Raw genomic sequence first — 15,666 nt, forward strand, 5'->3', positions numbered from 1 at the left:
TTTAAAATAAAGTACCGCCATAGCTGGCAAGTGGTCGTATGCCATGTGCGGCACCTTGTGCCAGTGCTGGAACATTTTGCATTAAGGGACCAGAACCCTAGATTTTCATAAATGTATTACATTACTAGAATAGACTAGCTAACGTTTTAGAAAGAAGACATAACCACATTTCCAACTAATGCCCGCAAGCCCTTAACGATGGGTAGGTAATATTAGTTCGGAAACATAAGTGTCTTCATTAAATTCATAAACACTGAATTAGTGTTGGATATCAAAATACTTCTCACTGAAAGAAAGCCTCTTCCTATGCATAAAACAATGACTAGGTAAAAGTGCCGCTCTTCTGTGTACAGATACTTAGAAAAAACCTTTAGTAAAATTCAGTTCTGTTCGAGTTGAAAGCAGTTTTTACCAAATTGTAATACCCACTTAGGGTAATTATACAGCCTCACTTCCCATCCCTACCATGCGCTGCTCATGACCGCACACAAAAACAAAAATAACATCAGTGTCATTACTGGTGCACTTATCACAATACCATTGACATGAACGAGACATCACCTAAGCTGCGATGGGAGTAGAAGAGCAATATAGGTCACTGTGGATGACCAGATCCTACCCATGTTCAGTGTATCTTTTTCTTTTCCACGGAGTAAACTTTGTAAAAGAAAATGATGTTACTTACCCAGTAAGCATCTGTTCTTGGCATGTAGAGCTGTAGATTCACATGCTTTGGATACTCCTGCCATCTAGTGTTGGTTCCGGATGTTTGCAAGTTGTTTTTCTTCTAAGAAGTCTTTCCTAGTTACAAGGTAAGGTGACTCCTCCTTTCGGTGATAGTGCGCATGGGCATCGACTCCATTGTTAAATTGTTTTCCCGCATGAAGGTGAGAATGGAGTAAGTAAGTGTAGTATAGAGATGTTCATGCGTATGAATATATAAATGAAGAACTGCAACAGCTATAGGTGCCCGGGAAAGCGGGTGGGGGCATGTGAATCTACAGCTCTATATGCCAAGAACAGATGCTTACTGGGTAAGTAACAATCTGTTCAAGGCATGTGTGCTGTAGATACACATGCTTTGCACAGACTACAAAGCAGTATACTCCCAAAGTGGTGGCTAATCTGTAGATGTTGCAGTTGTTTGAAACAGTGTTTTAAGTACTGCTTGGCCTAAATTAGCTTGTTGGTGTGCTAACACATTTACAAAATAGTGTTTGGTAAATGTGTGAGGTGTAGACCATGTAGCTGCTTTACATATGTCAGCTAGAGGTATATTACCTAATAAGGCCATAGTAGCCCCTATTTTGCGAGGGGAATGCGCTCTAGGGAGTATGGATAAAGACCTTTTAGCTTTTGCATAGAATGTTTGAATGCATTTAACAATCCATCTTGAAATGCCAGATTTAGAGATGGGATTGCCTTTGTGAGGTGGAGCAAATGCAACACACAGTTGTTTTGTTTTGTGAAAATCTTTAGTTCTTCAATGTAGTACAATAAAGCTCTTTTGACATCAAGCCTGTGAAGAGCTTGTTCTGCTACAGCAGTGGTTCCCAAAGTGTGCGCCACAGCACCCCGGTGCGCCGTGATGAGAAGCCAGGGGCGCCGCGCAGGATGTGGGTCGTGGAAATTGCAGCCAAAGCACAACACGCGTCGTACATGCTTTAAGACATTGGCGCAGAGTGTTTTCTGTCCACTTCCTGCTCTCATTCCCTAATCTATCGCATCACAGGGAATTTGGCTGAGAGAAAGAGCGGTGCGTCCTGAAGCATTAACTTGGACAGCGAGCGTGCTGGAAATGCAATAAAAGGCTGCAATGTTTGTAGAACAGCTGGAGGGGCTTTAAATTAATTCTGACTGTTGTGCGCGTTGCACCGTATCAATCAGTTTGAGGCTGTGCTGATGTTTCAAAGGGACCCTGTAGCTCTGGTTTCACATTACAGTTCAGCACAATTACACATGGAAGTTATTTTGCCAAATTGTTAGTAAATAATCATAACACCAAGAATTTGAGGGCGAAGAGGGGTGTGTGGGGTGGGAGGAAAAATACGACTTTGAAGCGGATGAGCCAACACTCATGCAGCTAGTATGTCGGGTGAAGTACTCCTACATTTATGTGAATGCAGGGCTTTAAGTGGGATGAAAAAACTGGGGGGTCTCAAAGGGGCGTGGCTGATGTAATAAAAGCGTGGCTTAATATGTGCTCAGCATAGTGTGCTGCCTGACTGGTAATATGCTGCTTCTGTCATTGCATCCAGATATATAATACAACAAACATTACACTTACAACAAGCCAGGACTATTAGCTGTGCCAATGATTCTTAGTGGCATAACACAAATAAGCAATAACTATGGCTTTGTTGTATATAATATTGAAAATGATTCAGTTCTGAAATGATGAGACTGTGAAAGAACTATAACAAGTGTTTTTGAAGTTACCTCAAAGGCAGTGAAGTGACTTCTACAGAGTTGAGATTTATTTTTCCATCCTGAGGGTGAAGGCAAAAATGGAGAGCCCAATAGGGACCCATCTTGACACCTGCTTTTTAGAACTGCACCGGTAGATGGGATCTGGTGAGCCATCTTGGGTTCATCAGCGCCCACCCCATATAAACTTCTTGTAACGCCACGGAGCTCCTGGAGCCTTTCGCTAGCAATTGAGATATACTTTATAAGATCTTTGTGATTGCAAATAAAGTGTTTTGATGGTGATGGCTACTCTCTAAATCCATCACATCTAGGCTTGATTCTTCATGTAGACCAGTGGTTCCCAAAGTGTGTGCTGCGCCACCCCGGTGCGCCGGTAAAAACATGGTGGGGAGCCACGGCCAACTGCCAATTAGGTCAAGGGAGCCACGGGTCAAAAAGTTTGGGAACCACTGTGCTACAGAATCAGGTTCAGGAAAAAACACAGGTAACTCAACTGATTGTTTTATATGAAAAGCAGAAACCACTTTGGGAAGGAATTTAGGGTTGGTGCGAAGAACTACTCTGTCTTTATGGAGCTGAAAGAAGGGTTCTTCCAAGGTAAATGCCTGTAGCACACCAACTCTCCTTAATGAAGTGATTGCAATGAGGAAAGAAACGTTCCATGAAAGAAACTGCAAAGGACAATTGTGCAATGGTTTAAAAGGTGTAATGACAATGTTGAGAATCCATACTGGCGCGGGGGGCATTCTTGGTGGCATTTTTCATGCCTTTCATGAAGGCTTTGATCACTGGAACTTGAAGTAGTGATAAATGCTGCCTGTTCTGCAAATACGCAGCTACAGCTGCAAACGCATAGATGTATTAGCCAGTCCAGTTTGCTGCAAGTGTAACAGGTAACAGATAATATTTTGTGTAGAAGCATCTAAAGGATTGATTTTGATGTTATTACAGTAGACACAAATCTTTTTCACTTTGCTGCATAACAAGCTCTGGTAGTAGGTTTTCTTACCTCTTTTAGAATAGTCATACAGTCTGGTGGTAGATTTAAATAACCAAACTCTATGACTTCAGGATCCAGATTGCTAAGTTTAGTTCTTTGGAATTTGGATGTCTGATTTCTCCATGGTTCTGCTTGAGGAGCCTGGAAGTGAGATGCAGCTTCTGATGTGGAACTACTGAGAGGTCAAACAGAGTGGTGTACCATAGTTGAAGGGCTCATGTGAGAGCTACTAGAATTAGTGTGAGGGATGTTTGCCTGAGCTTCGGAACTAGACACAGAAGGATTCTCATCACGGCGCACCGGGGTGCTGTGGCGCACACTTTGGGAACCACTGCTGTAGCAGAACAAGCTCTTCACAGGCTTGATGTCAAAAGAGCTTTATTGTACTACATTGAAGAACTAAAGATTTTCACAAAACAAAACAACTGTGTGTTGCATTTGCTCCACCTCACAAAGGCAATCCCATCTCTAAATCTGGCATTTCAAGATGGATTGTTAAATGCATTCAAACATTCTATGCAAAAGCTAAAAGGTCTTTATCCATACTCCCTAGAGCGCATTCCCCTCGCAAAATAGGGGCTACTATGGCCTTATTAGGTAATATACCTCTAGCTGACATATGTAAAGCAGCTACATGGTCTACACCTCACACATTTACCAAACACTATTTTGTAAATGTGTTAGCACACCAACAAGCTAATTTAGGCCAAGCAGTACTTAAAACACTGTTTCAAACAACTGCAACATCTACAGATTAGCCACCACTTTGGGAGTATACTGCTTTGTAGTCTGTGCAAAGCATGTGTATCTACAGCACACATGCCTTGAACAGATTGTTACTTACCCAGTAAGCATCTGTTCTTGGCATATAGAGCTGTAGATTCACATGCCCCCACCCGCTTTCCCGGGCACCTATAGCTGTTGCAGTTCTTCATTTATATATTCATACGCATGAACATCTCTATACTACACTTACTTACTCCATTCTCACCTTCATGCGGGAAAACAATTTAACAATGGAGTCGATGCCCATGCGCACTATCACCGAAAGGAGGAGTCACCTTACCTTGTAACTAGGAAAGACTTTAGAAGAAAAACAACTTGCAAACATCCGGAACCAACACTAGATGGCAGGAGTATCCAAAGCATGTGAATCTACAGCTCTACATGCCAAGAACAGATGCTTACTGGGTAAGTAACATCATTTTCTTTTACAAAGTTTACTCCGTGGAAAAGAAAAAGATACACTGAACATGGGTAGGATCTGGTCATCCACAGTGACCTATATTGCTCTTCTACTCCCATCGCAGCTTAGGTGATGTCTCGTTCATGTCAATGGTATTGTGATAAGTGCACCAGTAATGACACTGATGTTATTTTTGTTTTTGTGTGCGGTCATGAGCAGCGCATGGTAGGGATGGGAAGTGAGGCTGTATAATTACCCTAAGTGGGTATTACAATTTGGTAAAAACTGCTTTCAACTCGAACAGAACTGAATTTTACTAAAGGTTTTTTCTAAGTATCTGTACACAGAAGAGCGGCACTTTTACCTAGTCATTGTTTTATGCATAGGAAGAGGCTTTCTTTCAGTGAGAAGTATTTTGATATCCAACACTAATTCAGTGTTTATGAATTTAATGAAGACACTTATGTTTCCGAACTAATATTACCTACCCATCGTTAAGGGCTTGCGGGCATTAGTTGGAAATGTGGTTATGTCTTCTTTCTAAAACGTTAGCTAGTGGAAGTTATTTTGCCAAATTGTTAGTAAATAATCATAACACCAAGAATTTGAGGGCGAAGAGGAGTTTGTGGGGTGGGAGGAAAAATACGACTTTGAAGCGGATGAGCCAACACTCATGCAGCTAGTATGTCGGGTGAAGTACTCCTACATTTATGTGAATGCAGGGCTTTAAGTGGGATGAAAAAACTGGGATCGATGAAAGGCCGTCCTTTTGATACATTTTGTGGGTTCCACCACTGCAGAGAGTGAAGGGTGTGACCGTCTATCAACACTAGATTGGTTAATTGACCCTGCCACTGATTCCACTGACATGCTAAGCACTCTTGTAGGGGACGCATGTGGAGTCTTGCGTGGGGTACAATTGTGATGCAAGACGCCATCATTCCCAGCAGTTGCATGAACACTCTGGCTGGTAATGTTTGGTTGGATTGAAACTATAGTATTAGACTGAATGTTGTGAATTCTGGTTACATTGGGAGAGGCTAGAGCTTTGATAGTGTCTAGAGTGGCCCCTAGGTAAGATTGCAGGTGAGATTTCTCTGCATTGACCGTAAAGCCCAGCTGATGAAGTAGGTCTATTGTGGTCTGAGTGTATCGTAGACCATTTTGTTAAGCCAGTCGGGTAGGTAGGGGAAGATGTGAATATGTTGCCTTCGGAGATGAGCTGCAACTACTGCCAGACATTTGGTAAATACTCTGGGAGCAGTAGTCACTCCACACAGGAGTACTTTGAATTGGTAATGTTTGCCTGCTATCACAAATCGGAGGTATTTGTGATGTGCTGGATGAATTGGAACATGAAAATATGCATCCTTTAAGTCTAGAGTAGACGTAAAATCTCCTTCCTGTAAAAGTGGAAGTACTTTTTGAAGGGTTACCATGTGAAAGTGCTCTAATAGTATATATTGGTTTAACTCCCTGAGATCCAGAATAGGTCTTAAGGAGCTGTACTTTTGGGAATTAGAAAATAGAGAGAGTAAACCCCTGAACCTTGGTACTGTAATGGAACTGGTTATATGGCTCCTTTTAATAAGAGAGATTGCACTTCCTGTTCGAGCAACTGCAAGTGGTCTGGAGACAATTTGTGAGAGTGAGGCGGAATGTTTGGAGGATTGGTGGTAAGCTCCAGGCAATAATCATATTGGATAATTCCGATCACCCATTTGTCGGTTGTTATAGATTGCCAAATGGGGAGAACCTGTTTAAGTCTTCCTTCGACAGGTGTAGTATGGTTGGGGGGAAGCGTGGGGAAGTCACTGCATATTAGGGGAAGGGGAGTTACGGGGTGTGGTGCCCTTAACCCTGCCTTTAGAGTTGTTTCCTCTAAATCATCCTCGAAAGAGGACTGGTTATTACCTGTGTAAGAGGTGGTGTTCTGGTCTGAGGGTGTGGTTTTGGACCCTGCTCGGTTAGATGACAACAAAAGGAGCTTCTGTTTGAAGGAGACTGGAGCGCTTCCATGGAATTAGCGACTGCAGTGTCCTTTTTCATTTTCTCAAGCGCCTGATAGACCTCAGGACCAAAGAGGGAATATGCTACTTACCAGTATGCATCTGTTCTTGGCATGTAGAGCTGCAGAGTCACACACTGAGGATAAGATCACCATCTGGTGTTGGGCTCGGATGATTGCAGGTTGTAGTTGTCTTCGGAAGAAGCCTTTGGTCACGAGATTGGTGACTCCTCCCCTGGACAACAGTGCGCATGGGCATCCACTCCATCGTCAGATTGTTTTTTCGCCATGATGGGAAAAGATGGAGTGTATAGGAATGAAAGAAAGGATGTCCATGTGCAATGTCTAAGTAAGACAGATGCCGGAACAGATACAGGTCCCGGGGAGGCGGGTGGGCGTGTGTGACTCTGCAGCTCTACATGCCAAGAACAGATGCATACTGGTAAGTAGCATATTCCGTTCGAGGCATATGAGCTGCAGATCACACACTGAGGATAGATTATATAGCAGTGCTTCCCCTTAGCGGTGGTCGCCTGTATCCGTTGCAGCAGTTTGAAATAAAGTTTTTAGGACAGCCTGGCCTACTGAGGCCTGTTGTTTGGCTTGCACATCAACACAGTAGTGTTTAGTGAAGGTATGCGTGGTAGACCACGTGGCTGCCTTGCAAATGTCTATGGGAATGTTACCTAAGAAGGCCATAGAAGCCCCTATTTTACGCGTGGAGTGCGCCCTAGGGGGAACTGTAAGTGTACGTTTAGCCTTTTGGTAGCATATTTGGATGCACTTAACTATCCACCGGGCTATACCGGATTTGGAGATGGGATTGCCTTTATGTGGTGGTGCGAAAGCAACAAAGTTGTTTTGTCTTTCGAAAAGGTTTTGTCCTGTCGATGTAATAAAGCAAGGCTCTTTTGACATCTAAGGTATGTAGGGCCCTTTCAGCTACGGAGTCTGGGTTAGGGAAAAAGACTGGTAGCTCTACTGATTGGTTAAGGTGGAAAGGGGAAATCACTTTTGGAAGAAATTTAGGGTTTGTCCTAAGAACCACTTTGTTACGGTGTAGTTGTAAGAAAGGTTCCTCTAGCGTAAGGGCTTGTATTTCACTTACTCTTCGTAGGGAAGTGATTGCGATAAGGAAGGCTACCTTCCATGTTAGGAATTGTAATTCACATTTGTGCATAGGTTCAAATGGGGGACCCATAAGTCTTGTTAGAACCACATTGAGATTCCACACTGGGGAAGGTGGTAATCTTGGGGGAAGAATTATTTTGAGACCTTCCATAAACGCTTTGATGGCTGGTACCTTAAAAAGGGACAGGTGTTGCCTATTTTGCAAGTAGGCTGCCAAGGCTGCTAGGTGTAAACGTATAGAGGAGTACGCTAGATTGCATCTTTGCAAGTGTAGTAGATAGCAAATGATGTTTTGGATGGAAGCATCCAATGGATGTATGTCATTATTAGCGCAGTAGATGGCAAATCGTTTCCATTTTGCGGCATAACATGCTCTAGTAGTAGGTCGTCTAGCTTCCTTTATGATATTCATACAGTCTGGAGGGAGATTGAGGTACCCGAACTCTAAGACCTCAGGAGCCAGATCGCCAGGTTCAGTGTTTGAGGATCGGGGTGTCTGATTTCTCCATGGTTCTGGGTTAATAGATCCGGGGAGAGGCGTAGCCTTTGATGTGGAACTAAAGATAGTTCCAGAAGTGTGGTGAACCACGGTTGACGTGCCCTAGTGGGAGCTACCAGTATTAGTGTTAGCGACTGTTGTTTCAGTTTGCGTACCACAAATGGAACGAGTGGGAGAGGCGGAAAAGCGTACGCAAATCTGCCTGACCAGTTCATCCATAGGGCATTGCCCTTCGACTGTGGGTGTGGAAACCTGGCGGCGAAGGTTGGGCATTTTGTGTTTTCGGGAGTGGCGAACAGGTCTATGTTTGGTTGTCCCCATTTTTGGAAGAAGGGGAGTAGAACCTTGGGGTGTAATTCCCATTCGTGGATCTGCTGTGTGTGGCGACTTAGGAGGTCGGCCACCTGATTGTGGATTCCTGGGAGATGTTCTGCTAACAGGTAGATGTTTTGGGGAATTGCCCATCTCCAGATTTGCTGTGCCAGTTGGGACAGTTGGAGAGAATGTGTCCCTCCTTGTTTCTGTATATAATACATTGTCGTCATGTTGTCTGTGCGTATGAGGACAGTTTTGTTCTGTAGGTGTACCTGAAAGGATTTTAGTGCCAGGAACACTGCTAAGAGTTCCAGGTGGTTGATGTGGAGCAGTTTTTGTTGACTGGTCCATCTGCCCTGAGTGGTATGGTGAAGGAGGTGGGCTCCCCACCCCGTGAGAGATGCGTCGGTAGTTAGCACAACTTGTGGAAGAGGCTCTAAGAACAGCCGCCCTTTGGACAGGTTGATGGTGTTCCACCATTTCAGTGAGCGAAGTGAGCGACTGTCCACCAACACCAGATCGCTAAGTTGTCCGTGAGCTTGGTTCCACTGTTGTGCTAGACATTCCTGTAAGGGACGCATTTGAAGTCGTGCGTGTGGGACTATGGAGATGCATGACGCCATCATGCCTAGGAGCTGCATGAACACTCTTGCTGGAAGAGATGGATGAGTTTGAAATTGAGAGATGAGATTTTGTATACTGGCTATCCTGGCAGTGCTGGGATAAGCTATGGCTTTGGATGTATCTATGGTTGCTCCTAGGTACTGATGTAAGTGGGAAGGCTGTAGATGGGATTTGGGGTAGTTGATAGTGAATCCCAAATTGTGGAGGGTTTGAATAGTGCGATGAGTGTGGAGAACGCATTTTTGGTGAGTATTGGCTTTTATGAGCCAATCGTCCAGATAGGGGAAGACATGGATCTGTTGTCTTCTGAGGTGCGCTGCCACGACTGCTAAGCACTTGGTGAACACTCTGGGTGCTGTTGTTACTCCGAATGGGAGAACTGTAAATTGATAGTGTTGCCCATCTACCACAAATCGTAGATATTTTCTGTGAGCGGGATGCATAGGGATGTGAAAGTATGCGTCCTTGAGATCCAATGTGGCAAGGAAGTCTCCCTGTTGTAACAGTGGGAGGACTTGTTGGAGGGTGGTCATATGAAAATGATCTGAATGTATATACTGGTTTAGTAGTCTGAGATCCAGTATGGGCCTTAATGTTTTGTCCTTTTTGGGAATGAGGAAGTATAGGGAATATACCCCTGTTCCCTGATGTTGAAGAGGGACTGGTTCTATCGCATGTTTTTGTAACAGGGATTGAACTTCTTGTTTGAGGAGAGAGAGATGATGTGAGGACATTGGACGTTGTTTGGGTGGTATGTTTGGGGGGGATTGTATTAGTTCGAGGCAGTAGCCAGACTGGATAATTTGTCTTACCCACCTGTCTGTGGTGATGGAAGTCCAGACAGGTAGGAATTGTTGGAGCCGCCCCCCGACCGGAGTGGAATGGTCTGGGGGGAGTGGTGGCAAGTCACTGTTTGGTGGCTGGGGAGGTGCGGGTGTTGTTGTTGTTGCCCCGCCCTCGACCTTTGTTATTGTTTCCCCTATAACCTCCTCGAAAATATCCTCTGTTAGGGGATGTTTGTCCAGAATTTTTAAAGGTGGACGTGGTCTCAGTTCCCGCATTTTTGGAGCCTCCTCTATAAAAGGAGCGACGAAAGGAATCCCGGGTTTGAGGAGACTGCAGTGCTCCCATAGATTTGGCAGTCTCATTATCCTTCTTCATTTTTTCTAATGCAGTGTCCACTGCAGGGCCAAATAGCTGCTCTTGGTTGAAAGGTTGAGCTAGAATTGCGGTTTGAACCTCCGGTTTAAAACCGGAAATACGGAGCCAGGCATGTCGTCTGAGTAAGACGCTAGTATTGACCGCCCTAGAAGCAGTGTCTGCCGCATCTAAGGCGCATTTAATGGAGGCATTAGATATTAATTTGCCTTCTTGAATGAGGTCAGTGGCCTGGGATTTAAAGGGTTCAGGCAGATGTTGCATAAGGTCCTCAAGTTGGTCATAATGCGCCCTATCATACCGGGCTAACAGGGCCTGGGTATTGGCAATACGCCAGTGGTTCGCCGCCTGTGCGGCGACTCGTTTGCCTGAGGCCTCTAAAAGCTTAGACTCCTTGTCCGGGGGAGGCGTTTCTCCAGTTGTCTGTGAGTTAACACGCTTCCTGGCATTTGATATGACCAAGGAGTCTAAAGGGAGCTGGGCTTTAATGTATGCAGGGTCCTGCGGGGCTGGTCGGTACTTTTTTTCGATGCGTGGGTTGAGAACCCTAGCTCTAACAGGGTCTTTAAAGACTTCAGTGGCATGCTTTATAACCCCTTTAATCATGGGCAGTATGTGAACAGTTTTTTGTGACTGCTCAAAAGTATCGAGGAGAAAGTCCTCTTCAAGGGCGTCCGTGTGCATTGTGACGCCATGGAATGTTGCTGCCCTATTTATTAGTTGGCCAAACCCCAAATGGTCATCAGGAGGGGAGGGCTTGGAGGGGTAGGTAGTGGGGTCAGGCATGTCAGGCATTGGATAAGACCAGTCATCTACTGGTGCTGTGTCTGGGAACGTAAAAGGGTCGTTTGGATCAAGAGGATCATTAAATAAATCAGGGTCCGCCCCTCCCCCTAAGTCATCATTATCATCCCGTGGAGGAGGTGAATGATAGGGAGATGGTAAAGGTGAAGGAGGAGGAGGGGGGGGGGGAACGGGTTAGGAGGTAACACAGGAGAGGAAGGACGAAGTGGCGAAGTAGCACAGTCCTTCTTCCGTATGGGAGCTGGAGGTGGTGTGATGTCCAGCTTCCGTTTCTTGTATGGGACGGCAGTCACATGTCCGGTTTTGGGATTGATGTAGATCCGCTTTTGAGTAGGATCTGGGCGAAAAAGTTCATCCGGCTCCGAAAGTGGTGGTGGCGATGGCCGTTTCGGGTCTTTATGAACTGTTTTCGGTGTGGACGTAGTTTTCGGTGCCGATGGATTTTTCGGTGTCGACGGAGTTTTTGGCGCCGATGGAATTTTCGGTGCCGATGGAGTTTTCGGTGCCGATGGAATCTTTGGCATCGATGTCGAAGAACGTTTCGGCGCTGGTGGAGACTTCGGTGCCGAGGAACGTTTTGGTGCCGAAGGAGATTTCAGTCTTGAAGCCTGTTTCGGTGCCGACAGTGGAGTTTTCGGTGCCGAGGGTGTTATAGGTACAATAACATGAGGTTTGCTCGAGCCCGAGCCACCTACAGGCTTAGATGTCTTCGGAGCCGGGCCCGAGGGCGGGGCTTCTGAAGAGGATTTTCGGTCGCGACTGGGCCCAGCTGGCGGAGTCTTGACCAATGTCTTTTTGGATGGGGTAGGGGCAGGGGGGGTGGTACTCACACGCTGCCCTGGAGTGATGAGGTCATCGGAATCGTCGGCCTCGGACACGATCGAGATCTTCGGTGTCATCTTCAGGAACATCCTGAGCAAAGATGTCCTCCGGTTCTGGAGCTGGTTTGGCCATAATATGGCGTCGAGCTCTTCGGTCCCGGAGGGTCTTCTTGGAACGGAAAGCGGCACAAGCTGGACAGTTCGATTCGTTGTGTTCCGGCGACAGGCAGAGGTTACAAACCTCGTGGTGATCACTGTGGGGGAACTTCGCTCCACACTGGGGGCATTTTTTAAAGGGTGTCCTGTCCATCAGCCGCTTCCGGAACCGGTCCGAGTTGATTTCGATGTCGATGGAATGAAGATTGAAGAGTTAAATCGATTGCTGGAAGTTTTCTGCTGGAGCGGAAAAAGTTCATCCGAACCCAATGGCGGAAAAAAAACAATCTGACGATGGAGTGGATGCCCATGCGCACTGTTGTCCAGGGGAGGAGTCACCAATCTCGTGACCAAAGGCTTCTTCCGAAGACAACAACAACCTGCAATCATCCGAGCCCAACACCAGATGGCGATCTTATCCTCAGTGTGTGATCTGCAGCTCATATGCCTCGAACATGTTTTTTCCCAAATGGTGTATGTAATATAAATTGTTGGACTTCGGGCTGAAATCCGGAAATCTTTAACAAAGCATGTCTTCTGAGTAAGATGCTAGAGTTGACTACTCTAGCTGCGGTATCAGCAGCATCAAGAGCACGTCTTATTAGATTTACCTTATTTACCAAATCTTGCGCTTTTGCCTTATGCTCATCTGGGAGATATTGGAGCAATTGCTCCATTTCATCCCAGTGTGCCCTGTCATATCTGACCAAAAAGCCCTGCGTGTTTGCAATGTGCCAGTGATTGGCAGCTTGAGCAGCAATGCGTTTGCCAGAAGCGTCTATTAGCTTGGATTCTTTTCTGAGGGAGGAGCGTCCCTGAGGTTTGAGAATTAGCGAGCTTTGGACACTACCTGTGAGTCTATTGGCAACTGGCCCTTAATAAATATTGGATCTGTTGGGGCGGCTTTATATTTTTTGTCGACTCCAGGAGTCAAGATGCGTGCATGCAGAGGATCTTTAAAAATTTCGTCAGCGTGTCTCATCATACCCTTAAGCATAGGGAGTGTTTGTGTTGACCTGTGTATGGATCCTAATGTCTCAAATAAAAAATCCTCTTCTAGGAATTCTTTGTGTCGTACCACCCAATGGTATTCTGAAGCCCTGGCAATGAGTTACTGATAACATACATTGTCATCAGGTGGAGATGGCTTGGCAGGGTAAAGGTCTGGGTCGTTGGCTAATGGAGTGTCAATTGTGTAATCTTTCCATGGATCTACTGGTAAATGCGTGCCCCCCTCATCAACATCGTCCCCGTCGAAGTGTAATTGTGGAGAATCCTGAGGAGTGATGTGCAAAGGATTTAAAGTCAGAGAAGAGGGTGGAGGAGGGGGTGCTGCTGGTGGATAAAAAGGGCTGGTACCAACAGACTTCTTTTTTAAAGGGATATTGTAATGAGTGTCCTCATCAGGAAGCTTGTGTTTACAAGGAAGCTTGGTATTATTATGACCAGTTTCCGGATTAATATAAAGTTCCTTCTGTTTGGGATCCATTCTCGGTGGAACAATGTCTTAATTTGGATCCAAAGGGACATCTTTTGGTTTCGGTGCTGGTGTTTTCGGTGTCGATATGGCCTGGCCTTTGGGTATGGAGGATTTCGGCTCCGAAGGCAGTTTATTTGTTGGCAACGAGGATTTCAGCTCTGAGCAGTATTTCGACTTGGAACCGGAGGGTTTGGGCTCTGAAGAGGGTTTGTGTCGACTCGGTCCCAAGCGGGAAGGCTTAACTGTGTGTTTCGGAGGTGAGCCGGAAGGAGGAGCGTCGGAAACGTCATCTCGGTGCCGACCTTGGCCAGAAGGCAGAGATGGTGCCGAAGCCTTAGGTTTTTTGTGATTGAGTTGATGGGGCAAGGGGTCTTCTGTACTCACGTCACCTTGTCCCTGCAGAAGTTCTTCAGCGTCGAGGTTTATCTGGAGCTCGGAATCCAACTCAGACACAGAGAAGGCCTCTTCCTCCTCCTTCGCTGATACACCAATATCTTCCTGCTCCGACTCTTCACCGAAGATATCCAGCGTGTCTTCAATGATTTGACGCTGCATCTCTTGACGTCGAGCTTGACGATCGCAAAGAGTTTTCTTCTACCGAAACGATCTGCAAGCGTTGCAGTCGTCTTCTTTGTGCTCCGGAGACAAGCACAAGGTACACACCTGGTGTGAGTCAGTGCGCGGATACTTTGTATGGCACTGAGGACAGAATTTGAACGGTGTCCGTTCCACCGATGGAAAACTGGACCGGCGTGGTTAGGCCCGAAGTCCGTCCATGAAGCTTTCCGATGGAAAAGTAGATTTTGTTGACTGAAACGATATACGGAGAGGTGGGAAACGCATAAAAAACAATACCATCGAGGGGAACCCGAAGAACGGTTTTGAACCGGAGCGCAGCAATACATGTTCGAACCCGATGGCAGTAAAAGAAATAAATGGAGTAGATGCCCATGAGCATCATCACCGAAAGGAGTAGTCACCTTACCTCGTGACTAGCACAGACTTCTTCGAAGAAAAACAACTTGCAACCATCCGGACCCAACACTAGATGGCAGGAGTATGCAAAGCATGTGTATCTACAGTACACATGCCCTGAACACTAGGTCTACACTAACAAGAAATAATACCGAGGTATACTGCTATGGTTGTGCCAAAAATAAAAAGAACTCCACTTCGCCATTTATGTTTTTTTTTTTTTTTTTTTTAATTGACATTTTTGCAAATACAAACCACTTCAACAACAAAACAGGCCAGTTTGCTGTCACAATAAATCAAAATGGGGGTTGGTTACAGTACATACATTAACCCATAAACAGTTTTTGGTCTCTTGGCGTGAACATCTTCGGACCAGTACCACACAGATTACATACATCCGTAATTACTCAGCAATCAACATGCAGGATAGCACATCTACAAGTCCCATAGTCATATCACCCCTCTTCACAACTCACGGACCATCGTTCTGTTCCACATCTGTAACTTCGTTCTGTCTCTGAGCCCATGTCAGAAATGGTTCCCAGATATCGCGGGGTCGAGAAGCGAGGGGGCAAGCTCCCAGAACACAGTTAGTTGTGCATGCCCATAGGTAACATCCGCTATCCAACCCTTGTGAGTGGGAACCCTCCTCCCTCCCCAGTGCAGCGCTATTTGACGTTTAGCATATAATAAAAGCAAAGCGTGCAGTTTATGCAACTTAGGTGAGGTGTCTTTGACATATCCTAATAATCCAAGAGCCGGGGAGGGGGCCTCCGCCCCGCCAACAATTCAGCTCACCGTAACGAATACCTTGGCCCAATACCCCGCCATCTCCGGGCAGTCCCACGCTATATGCAAGAAAGAAGCAGGAGAAAACCCGCATCTCCAACAGCTTTCCTCTTCTTTGAGCCCCATACGATGCAGACCTACAGGTGTTTTGTATACTTTGTGCAAGTATTTAAAGTGAATCAGCCTGTGTTTATAATTGGGAGAGAGTTCTCTTAGCTGTCCACAACAAAACTCCCACTGCTCTTCAGTTACTGGGGCGGAAAGTTCTTCGTTCCAATATTGGAATGATT

General features: G+C 45.7%; 1 protein-coding gene across 7 annotated transcripts in view; it reads right to left on the reverse strand.

The window, feature by feature from the left end:
- The window catches only part of BLTP3A (bridge-like lipid transfer protein family member 3A), a 1,033,704-nt gene that overhangs the window by 596,814 nt on the left and 421,224 nt on the right, over positions 1-15,666 (reverse strand). The gene's annotated exons all lie outside the window — the stretch shown is intronic.

Source organism: Triturus cristatus, chromosome 1_1, assembly GCF_964204655.1.
Source record: "Triturus cristatus chromosome 1_1, aTriCri1.1, whole genome shotgun sequence".
NCBI lineage: Eukaryota > Metazoa > Chordata > Amphibia > Caudata > Salamandridae > Triturus > Triturus cristatus.